Genomic DNA, 15,139 nt, shown 5'->3' with positions numbered 1-15,139 from the left:
AACAAACTGGACTGGTGTAAGAACGCTGAGGCTGTTTACAAGAAGGGACAGAGTCGACTCTACTTCCTGAGGAGGCTTCGAACCTTCAATGTCTAACACCATGCTGAGGATGTTCTACCAGTCTGTGGTTGCCAGTGCCATCTTCTTCGCGGTCGTGTGCTGGGGCAGTAGGGTGAGGTCAGCTGACGCCAACAGGATCAACAAGATCGTCAGGAAGGCTGGCTCCATCCTGGGGACTGAACTTGATTCGTTGGAGCATGTGTCGGAGAGGAGAATGCTGCGCAAGCCACGGAGAATCATGAACAATGACTCTCACCCTCTCCACCAGATGCTGGCCTCATACAAGAGCACCTTCAGTAACAGACTCATTCCCCCCAGGTGTACTACTGAGTGCCATAGGAAATCCTTTCTTCCTGTGGCCACTGGACTCTGTTTGTACATATCTTGTACTTATTATCTATTTGCATTCTTGCACTTTTTCATTATTGCACTAGTTGGGTGATTTCTGGGTCTTGTTTTTTCATGCTGTACTGTAACTGTTGCACAGTAATTTCCCTCGGGATAATAAAATTTCATCTTATCTTATCTTAAAGTGAACATGCAGTTTATTGTTAAGTCAGTGGAAGACCCGGGCCATGATGAGGCCCACTGCAGAGGGAAAGAAGCTGGATTTGTGGCGTGAGGTTTTGGTCCTGATGGACCTCAGCCTCCTGCCAGAGGGGAGGCTTAAAAACAGTTTGTGTACAGGGTGGGAGGGGTCGGCCAGAATCTTGCCTGCCCGGGAGGCGTACAGGTCCTGGAGGGATGGCAGGTTGCAGCCGATAACCTTCTCTGCACAGCGTATGATACGCTGCCATGTCCATGGCAGTGGCTGCAGTGAACCAGACGGTGATGGAGGAGGTGAGGATTGACGCAATGATGGCAGAGTGGAAGTGCACCATCATTGTCTTTGGCAGGCTGAACTTCTTCAGCTGCCTTCTTCCTCTGCTGGGGCTTTTTGGTGAGGGAGCTGATGTTGAGCTCCCACTTGTGGTCCTGGGATATGATGGATTCCAGGAAACGAAAGGACTCCACAGTGTCAACTGGGGAGTCACACAGAGTGATGGGGGCGGGTGGGGCTGCGTTCAGTTGGAAATCCACAACCATCTCCTTTGTTTTCAGAGCATTAAGCTCCAGAATGTTCTGCCTGCACCAATTCACCAGACGGTCAATCTCCTGCCTGTAGGCGGACTCGTCCCCATCAGAGATGAGTCCAATGAGGGTGGTGTCGTCTGCGAACTTCAGGAGCTGGACTGACTGATGACTGGAGGTGCAGTCATTGGTATATAAGGAGTAGAGCAGAGGGGAAAGAACGCAGCCTTGAGGGGAACCGGTGCTGATGGAGCGTGAATCAGAGACGTGTTTCCTCAGCTTCACGTGCTGCTTCCCATCAGTCAGGAAGTCTGTGGAGTCGGGCACATGGAGCTGGGAGAGCTTGTCCTGCAGCAGTGAGGGGATGATGGTGTTGAAGGCAGAGCTGAAGTCCACAAACAGGATCTGGGGGTAGGTTCCTGCAGAGTCCAGGTGCTGGAGGGTGAAGTGAAGGGCCATGTTGACAGCATCGTCTACAGACCTGTAGAGCTTCTTTCCCTCTGCAGTGGGCCTCATCAACAATGCTTCATAATAAACCCCTGCAAGTTGACTTTACTTAACAGTGTTCAATTTAGCTTAGATCAGTAACTGCCCAGCCACTGATGGCGCGGAAAACATCCCTCCCATTGTGGGTTAGGGTTAGAGATTGAATTGTTATGGGTCTGTATGTAATATATCTTACATTGAGATGACATGGGTTAGAGCAGGGGTGGGCAAACTTTTCAACTCGCGCGCCACAATGGGTTCTAAAATTTGACAGAGGGGCCGAGCCAGTCAAGGATGGATGGAGTGTTTGTGTGAACTAATATAAATGACATGTAAAAGCTATTATATGAAAGTATTTGGCCTTTAAGCAAAGCATGAATATGCAAGCAAAAACTTGTATTCGGAGAAAGGCTTGCTAGCCTTTGCTAATTTGAATGCCAGCAAAAAACTTGCCTTGGTAGTTGAGTCTTGAATCACAGTTTGTCGGTGAAAAAAGTCTGTAAATTTTCCGCCAACCTCTGAGCCGTAGCCGCCCATTCTTGCATTGACTGCTTGCTAGCGTAGTTAGCATGCTTCGTAGCAAAGTGACAGCTGATATTGTTTTGTACTTAAACTGAAAACCGCAACAGTTTCTTGGCATATCAGACATACACCCTTTGATCGGACTTCAGTGAACAAATATTTTGTTGTCCACTCTGTATTTAATACTCGGCACTCACTGTCCACTTTTCTTTTCTTCGATCCGCTCAATTTTACAGAAGGGCTCATAGGGTAAAACAAAAAAGTGAAGGGCATATACACCGCACTCCAACAAAGGTAATTGTCTGTGAAGTGCGCTCTATTGGGGAAACGTAAAACAAACATGTTTCATTAAAATATTTAATTTAATAATAATAAAATTTGGAGTTCGGCAGGCCGTATTAAAAAGCCCAACGGGCCGTATATGGCCCGCGGGCTGTAGTTTGCCCGATTCTGGGTTAGAGTCATCAGGTTAAAATACAATCAAAGTTCGTATCTGATGTAAAAGGAAGTCATAACAAAGGGTCTAGTTTGGACATTTCCATTAGTGTTGTGCACTAGCAGTAGAAAAAATACTCCAGAAAAGAGATCAGAGGTTTTATTAGAGTTCATGATGTGTGTGCAATAGTATTGCAAAAAAAAAATCTAAATCTATCAGCAGATAGACAGCATCAGCATCTGTGACAAAGCAATAGCTTTTTGTAGACGTAAAGGAAAATGTTCATTAAGGATTTAAACAATGTCATCCTTACAGAGCAGTAATTTCTCCACACTTCTGTGATGCACCAGAAGTACATAACACAATGAGTCCCAACAGTAAGGCTTAACACGGGTGCAGAATAAATATTGGATTTGTAGACCTAATCAATGGCATACCAAGGTTAGTTCATCTCACAGGTAGAGAAGGTACATTGTAGGACAGCTAAAGTGAATGGTTGTGTATATATATATATATATATATATATATATATATATATATATATATATATATATATATATATATATATATCTTTATAATGTATTTTATTTTCTCAGTGTAACATAAGGGAAGAATGGTAATGTTCCTATTTATTATCATTCTTATACACTTCCATACACAGTTTACATAAATTAGATGAGCACCCACTATTAAGGAGACCAGTGCTGAATGTGACATACAATACATACAATACAGGCGTTGCCAGAACCAGCCAGAATCACAGTTGCGGCTGCAAGTCAAAGTGTGTGTGCAGGGGTCACCACAGCATGGGACAATCTACGTGGGCAAAGCCCGGGTCCTTCCTCAGCTCCCAGTAAGTGTTGTTGCTAACCCAGGTGTCATCCTTTGACTTGCGGACGAGACAAAATGCCGGAGCCTAATAAATAACCTTTAAACTATGAGAATGTCCAGAAGTAAGACTATTACCTCAGCGTTATGGGTGAAGACATGTTGGCTGTGTAATAACTCATCTTCTGCATGAGAAACTAATAAAGCTGGATATTTAGCTTACCTGAAGAATCTTGGATGATGTATTAAGTTGTTCTCTTTTTGGACCATCCGTCTCTCTCTGCTGTAGTTCAATCCTCCGTTTCTGCTTCCCAGCAGCCTGGAAGTCCCCTTCCTCCAACAGTCTCAGCGAGACACAAAAGAAACTTGACAGTCAGAAATCAAAGATGACCCCCACTTACTAACCCTAACCCATCTTGAGAGGATTTAATGATCTAATTTAAATCTCTTTTACTCTGATGAGACAGTTTGTGTTGGAAGTTTGGAGACTTCAAACATCGAAATTGTGAGATAAGATTTGTTAAAAAAAAATCTGACAGTATGAAAAAAGTGGAGTCATGTCTCATCTGCTTTGATAGTATTGGCAATTCTGGTGCACAAAACCCACTGGCTGACTCGATACATGTTGGTTTAAAAATATTCTCACCTTTGGTTCAAGCATAGCCTGGTGTCTGTTGGTGGTAGCAGCAGTTTTGAGGCAAGGTGCAGGTCATTTAGCTCAATCGCAAATTTAGTGAAGCCTTAGTACTGCTTGTGGTCTACTGGCATTGCACCTGCATTACATACAGACAGCAATCTGGCATTTCAATGAGGACATATTCCTGAGCTTCAATGAATTCCTATCACAAGCTAGTCATACTTGCTTTCCAAATGCAGGTGGCTGAGGGCAGATCAACGCTTCATGCCAGAATGACACCTGGGAAAAGCTCAGGATGCATAATGAGACCTGACCTGACATGTTTCAACTTGCTCTCCTGCACACCTTCAGGAGGTCTTTTACACGGTCACATACTGCACCAATTAACCCTCTCAGCCCGGTGAAAGTTTCCACATCAAATATGTTAAAACATCAAGTGGTATTACAGCTGAAGTATCTCTTTCTTGCATCGACTGTTGGAATACCAATCTTAAGTAGGTGGCATAGAGGTTGGAAAGTAAAATGTAACAAAGGTGATCTTGCACTGGCAGACGTCACTGTTAGAGTTTTTGATTGAGATCTCCCCGTAGTGCTCAATCCAGCGCTGCTCATTCAGGATGTTGTGGATGCAGCAGGTCACCTTATTCCACTCGTAGTGGTCCCCAAACCTGCAGTGACGCAAACAGGCGAGTTGGTTTGTATGTATGTGTCTATTTCACGGGTAAACATAGCAGTAGAAACCCACTCAGGCAGTGTTGGAATATAACAAATAATGTCAAACATATATAAATAAATGCAGTAACTGAGGTTAATATAATTACAGTAACCAAATGGCTGGCTCAATGGTGGAGCAATAAAACCGAGAGCTCCACAGCTTCTCTCTCCAGGAGGGCTAGATAACGCATATCTGCCAAAAGGTGAAGAGTGCAGCTTTGGGTCACTCCATCACCTTATCAAAGCCTCAACATCTGTGGACAGTAAGAAAGAAAGAGGGGGGGTCCTCATTGACGGGAAGTCAGGGGGAGCTTCTTCAGATCAAAGGAGGTTACTGAAGGACTAATTACACTGTACTGTTCTTTAATTTACACAGAGTATTCCACTTTCCCCCACAGACAGCTGTTCATCCCTCAGATTTGAATCTTAGCGCCGCCTCTTTCCGAAGCTGGCTGACCAATAAATAACGGTTAAAACGCATTGTCATCAGTGAATTAGAATATTATGGAACGCCTTGTATTAGCGGGATAAATAGGGATGCACAGGAATATTTGATTGTCCTTCTTTGACGCATGAGAGAGTCGGAAACTAGCGTGCAAAACGAGCAGACTTTATTTTATAATGGCCCAATAGTGTACCTGAGTTGGTCTCTCACTTTGCGTTCCATTGCTGAAGTTGTCAATGGAAATGTTGTCACTGATGTCACTGATGTACGAGACATCTTCTGATACCTGAAAAATTTCAAATCAAACGTAACAGATAAAACATAAGATTTCAAGACTTCATGGCGTCGTATCAGCAGGCACCTGTGGAGACGACTGTGAGGAAGTGGTGACAAATTTGCACCTCAGCTGTATTTTTAGATGAATTAAAACCCATTTTCGCAAAGAGAGGAAGAGGACCTTCAAACGGGGTGTTCACTAGAACAGAAAGTTTCTAAATCACCAAAACCGATTTGCTTAAAGGTTGAACACTGTTACTAAAGTGTTAATGTCTGGCTTTTGTCTACCAGGTTATAAGTCAATTTAGAGCCTTTGGTGGTAATTTGGTTTAAAAGGCAACTGTCTTCATTAACTGTTCTTAACCGTCTGGTCAAGCAGTAGATTTGTTAAGGTTTTGGTGCACCTAAACAAGACAAATTACTGCCATGAACAATAATGATAATTCCATTATGTAGTCATAAACAACTTTGAGAGTTTTTTGCCACAGGCCAGCTAAGAGTTAAGTTAAGTTTACAACAGCTTTAGTGCTGATGCGCTCACCTCATTTTGAGAGGAACTAGCAGACAGCAAAACTTCCTGCGCATCAAAAATTCAGTCGACGACTCTGAAGCTCCGCTCTCATTGGATGCTAGATGCAACAGGGGATGGGATTCATCAATAGAGGGTTGTTTCTAGGAGACACAACGCACACATGCAATAAGTAAGAAGAAGAAAAGGACGGTATTTTCATCGCCAGCAGGGGTAGAAATATCAATCATGATCTGACAGAAACAATAATGACATCATCACAGTGCAGCAACCTTTGATTGTTGTTCAATAAACTGACAGACATTCAAGCATTACAAAATCAGAAGAGGAACCAGAAAGAGGAAAACAACCTCTGAAATAATAAGAGAACTGAGAGGAAACAAAGCATAATCTGCAAAGAGCTTTGCGCAATATCGCCGATTCGGCCTGCTATTGGGCTGCTGCCCTCTTGTTCGTGGGTTCACTCACTCCCTATATAGTAAAATACAACTTGCAAACATGCCAGCAAGCCCAAATGTAAGGAATATCTCACAGAAACACATAAGGTAGTGAGAAAGCTTATTGATGGTTAATATTGGTTTGTTCCCACTGACAGTAATAAAGTTAGTTTTGTCAAAAGTGTTGCACTAATCTCCTAGGAAATTTTTTACTAGATCCGCTCCACAGTGTAGCAAAAAAGATCTGATTAATCATGGAAACAATAATCTGCCTGCTAGTTAGAATTATTGCTCTCTGTGAGACAGCACAAATTCATATTTACTGTGTATGTGAGTGGGATGAAAATAAAGGATGCATGTAAAAATACCGGTGATTGTGGGAAAGGGAGCAGAGTGACTGCATTCCTGCACCCACCTGTATCAGGGCAGTGTGATATATTAGTGTGTGCTCTACGATTTGAGACTCAGTGTGAATCTTGCACAGGCAATCTTTCATCTCAGTTTTCTGGGCTAAAGCCTAGAAAACCAGCATAAAACACCAAACCAGTAATGCAGTAAACATGAAAAAGCCAAAGCGGAAAAGCAGCTCATTATTCACTAATAATGTACTGTATCCTCTCTTTTACTGACCATGTGCTTTATTCCCACTCTCTCCTCTAAGCGACCACGCAGACACTGGGTCACACCCAGAGACCGTGACCCCACTAATCTTATCTATCCTTCTCTCTCCACTCATATTAAGCAGGTGGTGGCAGGAGGGCTGTGGAACTGCCAATCTGCTGTACAGAAGGCTGAGTTTATCTCAGGCTATGCATCCGTGCTCTCCCTTAACTTTCTTGCTTTAACAGAGACTTGGATCACCCCAGAAAACACTGCCACGCCCGCAGCTCTGTCTGATGCATACTCTTTCTCTCACACTCCCAGAGCTGCGAGGCGGGGCGGTGGTACGAGCAAGCTAATTTCCAAAGACTTGACATATTCTCTTTGTTCCCTGTCACAATTCTCTCCCTGCTCCTTTGAATTTCATGCTATCACTCACTCTTCTTGCCTCCTTTGACTTAGCTCTCTCCCCATCTCCTCCTACACACAAGGCTGGCAACCAACTGGACCTTATCTTCACCAGGCACTGTTCTAGTGCCGACCTCTCTGTCACTCCTCTACATCTCTCTGACCACTACCTCATGTCCTACACTTTCTCCCTCTCCTCTCTTCCCACCGACCTCCCCCCACCCGCATGATATCTTCTCATCCCAATCTATGCTCTCTCGCCCCCACGATCTCTCCTCTTCTGTTCTCTCTGCACTCCCTGCCCCTGAATCTTTTTCTCTTATATCCCCTGACACTGCCACTGATCTTCTTCTCTCCACCCTGTCCGCCTCTCTGGACAATCTCTGCCCTCTCATCTCCAGGCCTGCACGCCCAACTCCACTGGTCCCTTGGTTGTCGGACTCAGTGCGTACTCAGAGCTTGAGAGCGGCTGAGCGCTAATGGAGGAATGGCAAACTCCTGGAGGACCTTCATGCCTTCCAATCACTGCTTTCCACTGTTTCCTCCTCTCTCTCTGCTGCTAAAGCTGCCTTCTTCTGCACGAAAAATTCAAACCTCTGCTTCCAACCCCAAAAAAACTCTTTGCAACTTTCTCGTCCCTTCTCCAACCCCCACCCCCTCCTCCCTCCTCCTCCCTCACGATTTCGCCAACTTCTTCGACAAGAAGGTTAACGATATCCGACCTTCCTTCCCTGTCCTGTCTCTACCACCCTCTCCACCTTCTCCCTCCCCACCTCCCTCTCTGTCTGTCCCAATTTTGGCCCCTCTCTGCAAAGGAGGTCCTTCACCTTGTCACATCTAGCCGCCCCACCACCTGCTCCCTTGACCCTGTCCTCTCCCCTCTCCTTCAGTCTGCTGCACCTGATCTTCTTCCCTACCTGACCCACCTCATTAACATGTCTTTGGCTTCTGGCTCTTTCCCCTCTGCTTTCAAGACTGCCCTTCTAAAGAAACCAACTCTTGACCCTTCAGACATCAAGAACTACAGACCGGTATCCCTTCTACCCTTCCTATCTAAAACTCTTGAATGTGCTGTCTTCAATCAACTGTCCCTGTACCGCCACCAGAACAACCTCTTGGACCCCCACCAGTCCGGCTTCAAAGTGGGCCACTCAACTGAGACTGCCCTCCTGGCAGTGACCAAGTCACTCCAAACTGCTAGAGCGAACTCTCCCTTCTCTGTCCTGATTCTCCTGGACCTGTCTGCAGCATTCGACACGGTGAACCACCAGATCCTTCCCTCTACCCTGGAGGGAATGGGTGTCTCGGGCTCTGCACTCTCCATGTTCGCGTCCTCTCCGACAGGTCGCTCCTACCAGGTAACACTGAGAGGTTCTGTTTCGAAGCCACGTAGGCTCACCACTGGGGTTCCGCAAGGTTTGGGCCCTCTTCTTTTCTCCCTCTACACAAGATCTCTTGGTTCTGTTATCCACTCCCATAACTTCTCCTACCACTGATACCCAGCTGATTCTGTCATTTCCCCCTTCTGACACCCAAGTGGAGACGTGCACTGCTGCATGCCTGGCAGACATCTCAGGGTGGATGTCGAAGCACCACCTGAAGCTCAACCTGGACAAGACCGAGATGGTGTTTCTCCCGGGGAAGGGCTGCCCGCACCGAGACCTGGCCATCACCATAGATGACTCCGTGATGACGTCTACTCAGACTGCGAGGAATCTGGGTGTGACCCTCGACGACCAACTGTCGTTCTCGGCAAACATCGCATCAGTGACGCGTTCCTGCAGATTCCTCCTCTACAACATCCGGAGGATTCGTCCCTTCCTCACCAACAAGGCAGCGCAGGTTTTGATCCAGGCTCTTGTCATCTCCCGCATGGACTACTGCAACTCCCTCCTTGCTGGCACCCCGGCTTCCGCCATCAGACCTCTGGAGCTCGTCCAGAAAGCTGCTGCTCGTCTGGTGTTCAACCTCCCCAAGTTCTCCCACACGACTATCCTTCTCCGTCCTCTACACTGGCTCCCTGTAGCTGCTCGCACCCTGTTTAAGACTCTGGTTCTAGCCTACAGGGCAGTGAAAGGAACAGCTCCTTCGTACCTCCAGGCTATGGTCAAGCCCTACACCCCTGCCCGACCACTTCGCTCTGCTGCCTCCAGGCAGCTGGCTGCCCCGTCGCTCAGCAGCCCCTGCGCCCGATCGACACGGTCACGGCTTTTCACTGTTCTGGCACCTCAGTGGTGGAATGATCTCCCGACTGATGTCAGGACAGTTGAGTCGCTGCCCATCTTTCGCCGCAGGCTGAAAACCCATCTCTTCAAGAGACACTACCCGGATCCGCCCTCTTAGGACATCACCTATTTTGGCCTAGCTCTTCTGATGCACTTATTTGTTCTCTAATATGTTTTCTTATTTGTCCTTTCTTCTCATTCATCTTGGTACCTAATTTATTGCACTTCTACTCTAGCTCTAGTTATGCTCTTAGCTGTTGGTTTTGGAAGGAAATGCACTTTCTTGACCTGAAGTTCTTTTAGCTACCTATGTTGAACGCACTTATTGGAAGTCGCTTTGGATAAAACCGTCTGCCAAAGACGATTTAGCGGCTAAATGACCCTAATGTTATGTAATGTAATGTATTATTTTACTTGCTGATGCAAACATCTTTTTAAACAAAAAATGCCTCAGAAATGTGGTCCTGTGTAAGCCGTGTGACCAGAAAAACACAGGGCTTAATTTTATGCATACAAATGAGACTTGAATGTGCTGTGGCCTGCAGACCTCAGTCAAGACACAGCAGGAGGTCAAAACAACACCCATCACCGAGTAAGTGTGAGGCAGAGTAGGTAGAGCGCAAATAATAAGGATCAACTGGCACCGAGGCTAGTCAAAGTCAAATTGTTGGTGCAGAGAGCACGAGGAGATGGCAGAAGTCGCCATGACAATGAATGTGTGTGTGATCAAAGACAGAGGGGGAGAAACGGGCACTGGGCAGAAGGCAGACGCAGTGGAGCATGTCACACCAACAAGTGCTGTGGGCAGCATGCCGAAGAACCTCAGCTTCCTTGAGAAAAGAAGAACGCCTTTACTTTTGTACCTGATCAATGACATTTCTGTGTGTGTGGTGTTTCACTTACCGCTGCCAGTGCGTTCTTCAAACCGACAACCTGTGGGAAGGTGGGAAGACAGGCTTCCTGGTCCATGTATTGTTTTAATCGCTCTCGCTCTGATGTTAGAGAACTCAAGGTTGATTTCAGGGTGTTATGCACTATAAAGAGGAGAGAAAGAGGGGGAGTTAGTCTTGTTCTAATACCACAAAGAATGACTTAAAGATGATATTTAATTACAATAATGTATGAAATGTTGCATGTTTCTCTTCTTCGGTGTTAGGGTTAGGTTAGGGTTAGTTGCTGTTCCATAAAGATCCAGACACTTATCCAGTTTCATAGAAAAAAAAATTAGTTAAGTGTAAAGTTTTCTCATAATGTAGCAACATTTAATGAAAGCTCATTAACAGACACAAAACAAAGAGAAGTCACATTAGATTTATCTATGTTCATTCAACCCTTTTTAATATTTACAAATCCAAAATCTTAGCAACAGCTGGACAAAAAGGTTGAATGTTACCAAAGCACATCCTCAGAATATGAGCATGGACTGTGAGAGGGCAGCAGTAATTAACACTTCCTTTCATTATTCAGCACCACTGACTTACTGAACTGGAGCAGGCTGAGAGTCATCTTCACAAATAAAGTGTCAAAATCGGAATTGTCAACGAAACGGTATTTCAACACATTTGACTCACAGCTGTTGGCAACACGGCAGAACTCCTCCTGCAGCTTGGCCATGTCAAAGCAGGAGTCCTTCCCCGATTCAGCGTCTGCTCTGTCATTGCCCATGGCAGCGGTGGAGAGGTTGGGGTAAGAGGCATGGAGTCGGACCAAGCAAATGGGAACCTACAGTGGCGTAGGAGTGAGACAAGTTTGGAGGGAAATACTAACAGACAAGGAAATATGATCACACTTGACTACGATCACTCTTTCTACCTGCAGAGTTGTATTGACATCTTTGCTAAAGTGCTTCGAACACAATTTTCTTTAGAAGTATCTTCTCCTTCTTGGGGTTGTCAAACGTAGATGCCTGGTGAGTACATTGGCACATGCACTTGGATGACATTTTGTTCACATTTCTTCCAAGGCTTCATCAAAGCAGGAAACATGTTTCACAAGAAGTGGCAGAAAAGATATTGTTCTATAAAGTAACAAGGCTCGAGGGCAAGGAAAAATGTGGATGGAGAGATATGATGAAAAGCAAATGACAGCTACAGTTAAAATGATGAGACAATAAAGACGCTGACCTGCAGGGCTTGGATAGATGGAGCGGAGTAGGTACGATGGAAGACTTCCATGCTCTGAAGCAGCTGGCTGTGCTCGAGCAGCTAGGCCTCACACACTGACAGATCTGTGGAGAGGAGAGAAAGGGGAAGAGAAAACAACTATTGAGCCAAACAGAGCGCTCACCTCTGCCAAGGCCATATAATTCTCTCCAATTAACCCAAACAAGCATGAGGCTATTGAAGAGACTTCAAACATGTTCATGCTTTCGCTCCGTCTCCACTAGATGATGGATTGTATACATTTGTTTAGGGCTGCACTAACAATTAATTTTTAAACGATTGAGCTACAGATAATTTTTTGGATTAGTCGTATAATCTATCGTATAATCTATAGTGTCATTTTCTTTCCTCTGCCTCTTCCACGGAACCTCGTTGCCCCGCTAATCTTCATGGCGTTATGTTCTCCTACATTCACGTCACTCCCATATCCTTCATTACTCTCATAACTTCGCAGTTTTGTTTTAAACTCGCCGAACGTTACATCATTTGTCTGGGTGACGTGCATGACGAATGGCTTGTATAAACCAGGTAGCCCCTTTACTACCATGGCTATCTGAAGCCCATCGCTAATATACTCTACTGCTCTTTTCAATGAAGTGAATATAGTCTCTGCTCGAATAATATAGTCAGTGACCGTTTCATTACTAGCCTTATGGAGTGAGGAAAGTTCACAATACAAACTCACAACACAGGGATTGCCCTTTCCCGCATAGTGATCGTGAAGAATCTCCATTGCTTTTCTTCCGTCGCGTCCCTCATTATCAATGACAAACTTTTGTTGTCTAGACATTGCACTAGCTCTGCATATGCCCCGACATTTATCGCCTCGGCTTTCGCGTAAGCCTCTTCGTCGGCTCGGTCTATCTGGGAGTCTTCCAAGATAACTTCACTGAGGCCGCGTGTCTCCATGTGCGCGAGGAACCTCGTTTCCCAGAGTTCGTAATTTTTCTCATCACCGTCGAATACTGGTCTAAACCCTCTTTGTCCTGCATGACTGGGCCCATAACCTGTAGCTTTTGACATCTCCGCAGCAGTCTATCGTTACAGCAGTCAACAAGACGGTTAGCACACACCCTCTTGGTTAATATTCCCGGGAGAACAAACAGACCGCCACCGTCTGGTAACTTACGAAGACTCTTTATTAGCGCATACACAGCATAAATAGAGCACGTCACAACATAACATAACGCCACTGTGTATGCCACTCAACATGGCTTTGCCACTCATACTATCAGATATGTTTAACAGTATTTATTACGCAAATTAACAATTATTTCCCCCAAATAAATATCAAACTTATCTCATTAATATTTCAATAATTTCTTCAATATTTTTCTCTTGAAAACAAACAAATGTAACAAAGATTTGCAATGCATTATTCCACAACTAGCCACCTTTTGACCGATATCTCCGTTTTACAATCCAACATGTTGCTTATTCAACGTACTCCGCGATGCTTTCACTTTAGACTATGGCTTTAAGTTTTTTGCTGCAGCTTGTTCTCCGTTGGCGTGCATGCTTCCACCTGGCACAGCCATCCAACGTCATTATGACTCGTCTGAGAACTGCCTTTGTACACGCACGCACACACACAAAAGTAGTAATACAGCAAAGGAAACTACTCTATCATGAGTACTGTGTTCCAGATTGTACTAAAACTACACACCTTTCGCACAGAGGCGCTGTCAGACATGCTGGGCGAGGGGAATTGAGGGTAGTAGTAAGGCTTCTTAATCTCTTTCTGCCGATAGAGCCGTTGGTGACGCAGCTTGGACACGCATTCATCAAATGAGAGAGGGAGCCACTAGGAATGAGATACAACTTCCCTGACAGCAGCTGTTTGTGATCACTGTGATGAACACAACTGTGACAGATTCAGGCTGGTGTTAATATTTTTGATTCCTGCATCTGCCCATCCACATTACTCTACCGCTCACATTGCTCTGTAGTCTTTCACCACTAGTGCATCTCAAGCCCTTACATCAACATCAAACAGATGCCTGAGAGAAGAAATACTGTAAGTCAATCCAAAATGTATATACCAGCAGGCTATCAGCTAATCATTGTTCCTCTTGGATGCATTAGCTGCTGATGCATCTGAGAGGAACACCAAGACATCTAGGCAGTGTCATCAAAACCTTTTAGAAAGACCAGAAGCAAAAGCACAGAGGCCGATCACATGTAGCCACTCTGTGAGGGAAGCCACCCCTCATCTGCTTCAATTTATTCAAAGCGAGTTCAAAGATTAGTAATGACAGCAGATTTACATACAGAGAAAAAAAAGTGTCTGCCTGATAATAGAAATGCCTTGTAGTTGTTTGGAACGATAACAATTATGTGTTGCAAGAGTAAATCTAAAATCACTTAGATAAATGATGTAACACTATGCACCCTTTGGAGTACAAATGCTTTGTTGCTGAGACAGGACCAAACACTTGTACATTATGGTGCTTTCAAGTCACTGCTGCTACCATCATCATTGGCAGTGGGGTCTGCTGTTTGTTTGGATCTGGTCTAATGATCCTAAGGTCTGTTTTGAACCATTCCGTCTGTCCTCAGGTTGTTTTCTTAAGACTGAAAGCAACAGATAAGATGAACCAATTATTGGCACTATCAGCTTCAACTCTCGTATCTGCTCCGGCAGGTTTATGCTTCAAACTATGACAAACTACCTAACGTTTACGGTGTCCAAAAGGCCGGTGATTATACCTTATGCCAGCCCTTCATCGGCCACTTCCCGCTCTTCAGCATGTAGCCCTCCTGCTTCTGGAGCTTCACGATGTTGCTGAAGCCTCCGCACAAACCCTCCACAATTTCCCAGCTGTCCTGTGGGAGCTTTATAAGAAAGATAAAAAACAGCAGATTTACCCACACACCTGAAGAGGAAAGTTGCTGCTATGCGCAGGAGGTTTCACAAAACACATTGAATTAGTAGTTTGAAACAGTCAGAGTAAAGGTTAAATGCATATTGTACATTGTAATTAATGGAAGCTTATAAGGTTTAGATTTCTTATTTAGCCAGGCAGTGGTGTAATGCTTTATCGCCGGCGTGTCTGTGTTCGGTAATGGAAGCTTGAATGAGAAAAGCCAATTGGGATTATAGATCCCAAATGGTACCATTATAACATCATTATCCAAGAAAAACCACAAAATGAAGCACACATTCAAATTGTTTTCAGGTTTGAGGCAAAGGTTTGAGGCATGTGTTCTCAGTGTGTCCCTGCCGCAAACTCAACACAACGAGCCCTTACAAAACAGTACCATCAAAAGAAGCCAAGACTTATGAAGATAACATTTGCTGTA

General features: G+C 44.9%; 2 pseudogenes; both read right to left on the bottom strand.

The window, feature by feature from the left end:
* Window positions 1-3,371: 3,371 nt before the first annotated feature.
* LOC142999054 (oxysterol-binding protein-related protein 3-like) lies at window positions 3,372-5,164 on the bottom strand (annotated as a pseudogene).
* Window positions 5,165-5,167: 3 nt separating this feature from the next.
* On the bottom strand, window positions 5,168-12,745 carry LOC142999053 (oxysterol-binding protein-related protein 3-like; annotated as a pseudogene).
* Window positions 12,746-15,139: the final 2,394 nt, after the last annotated feature.

The sequence above is a fragment of the Genypterus blacodes genome, unplaced genomic scaffold (assembly GCF_046128005.1).
Source record: "Genypterus blacodes isolate CSIRO-AG114 ecotype Tasmania unplaced genomic scaffold, CSIRO-AGI_Gbla_v1 ptg000040l_1, whole genome shotgun sequence".
Lineage (NCBI taxonomy): Eukaryota > Metazoa > Chordata > Actinopteri > Ophidiiformes > Ophidiidae > Genypterus > Genypterus blacodes.
The sequence above is the reverse complement of the archived record's forward strand: the minus strand, read 5'-3'. Positions and strand labels throughout refer to the sequence as shown.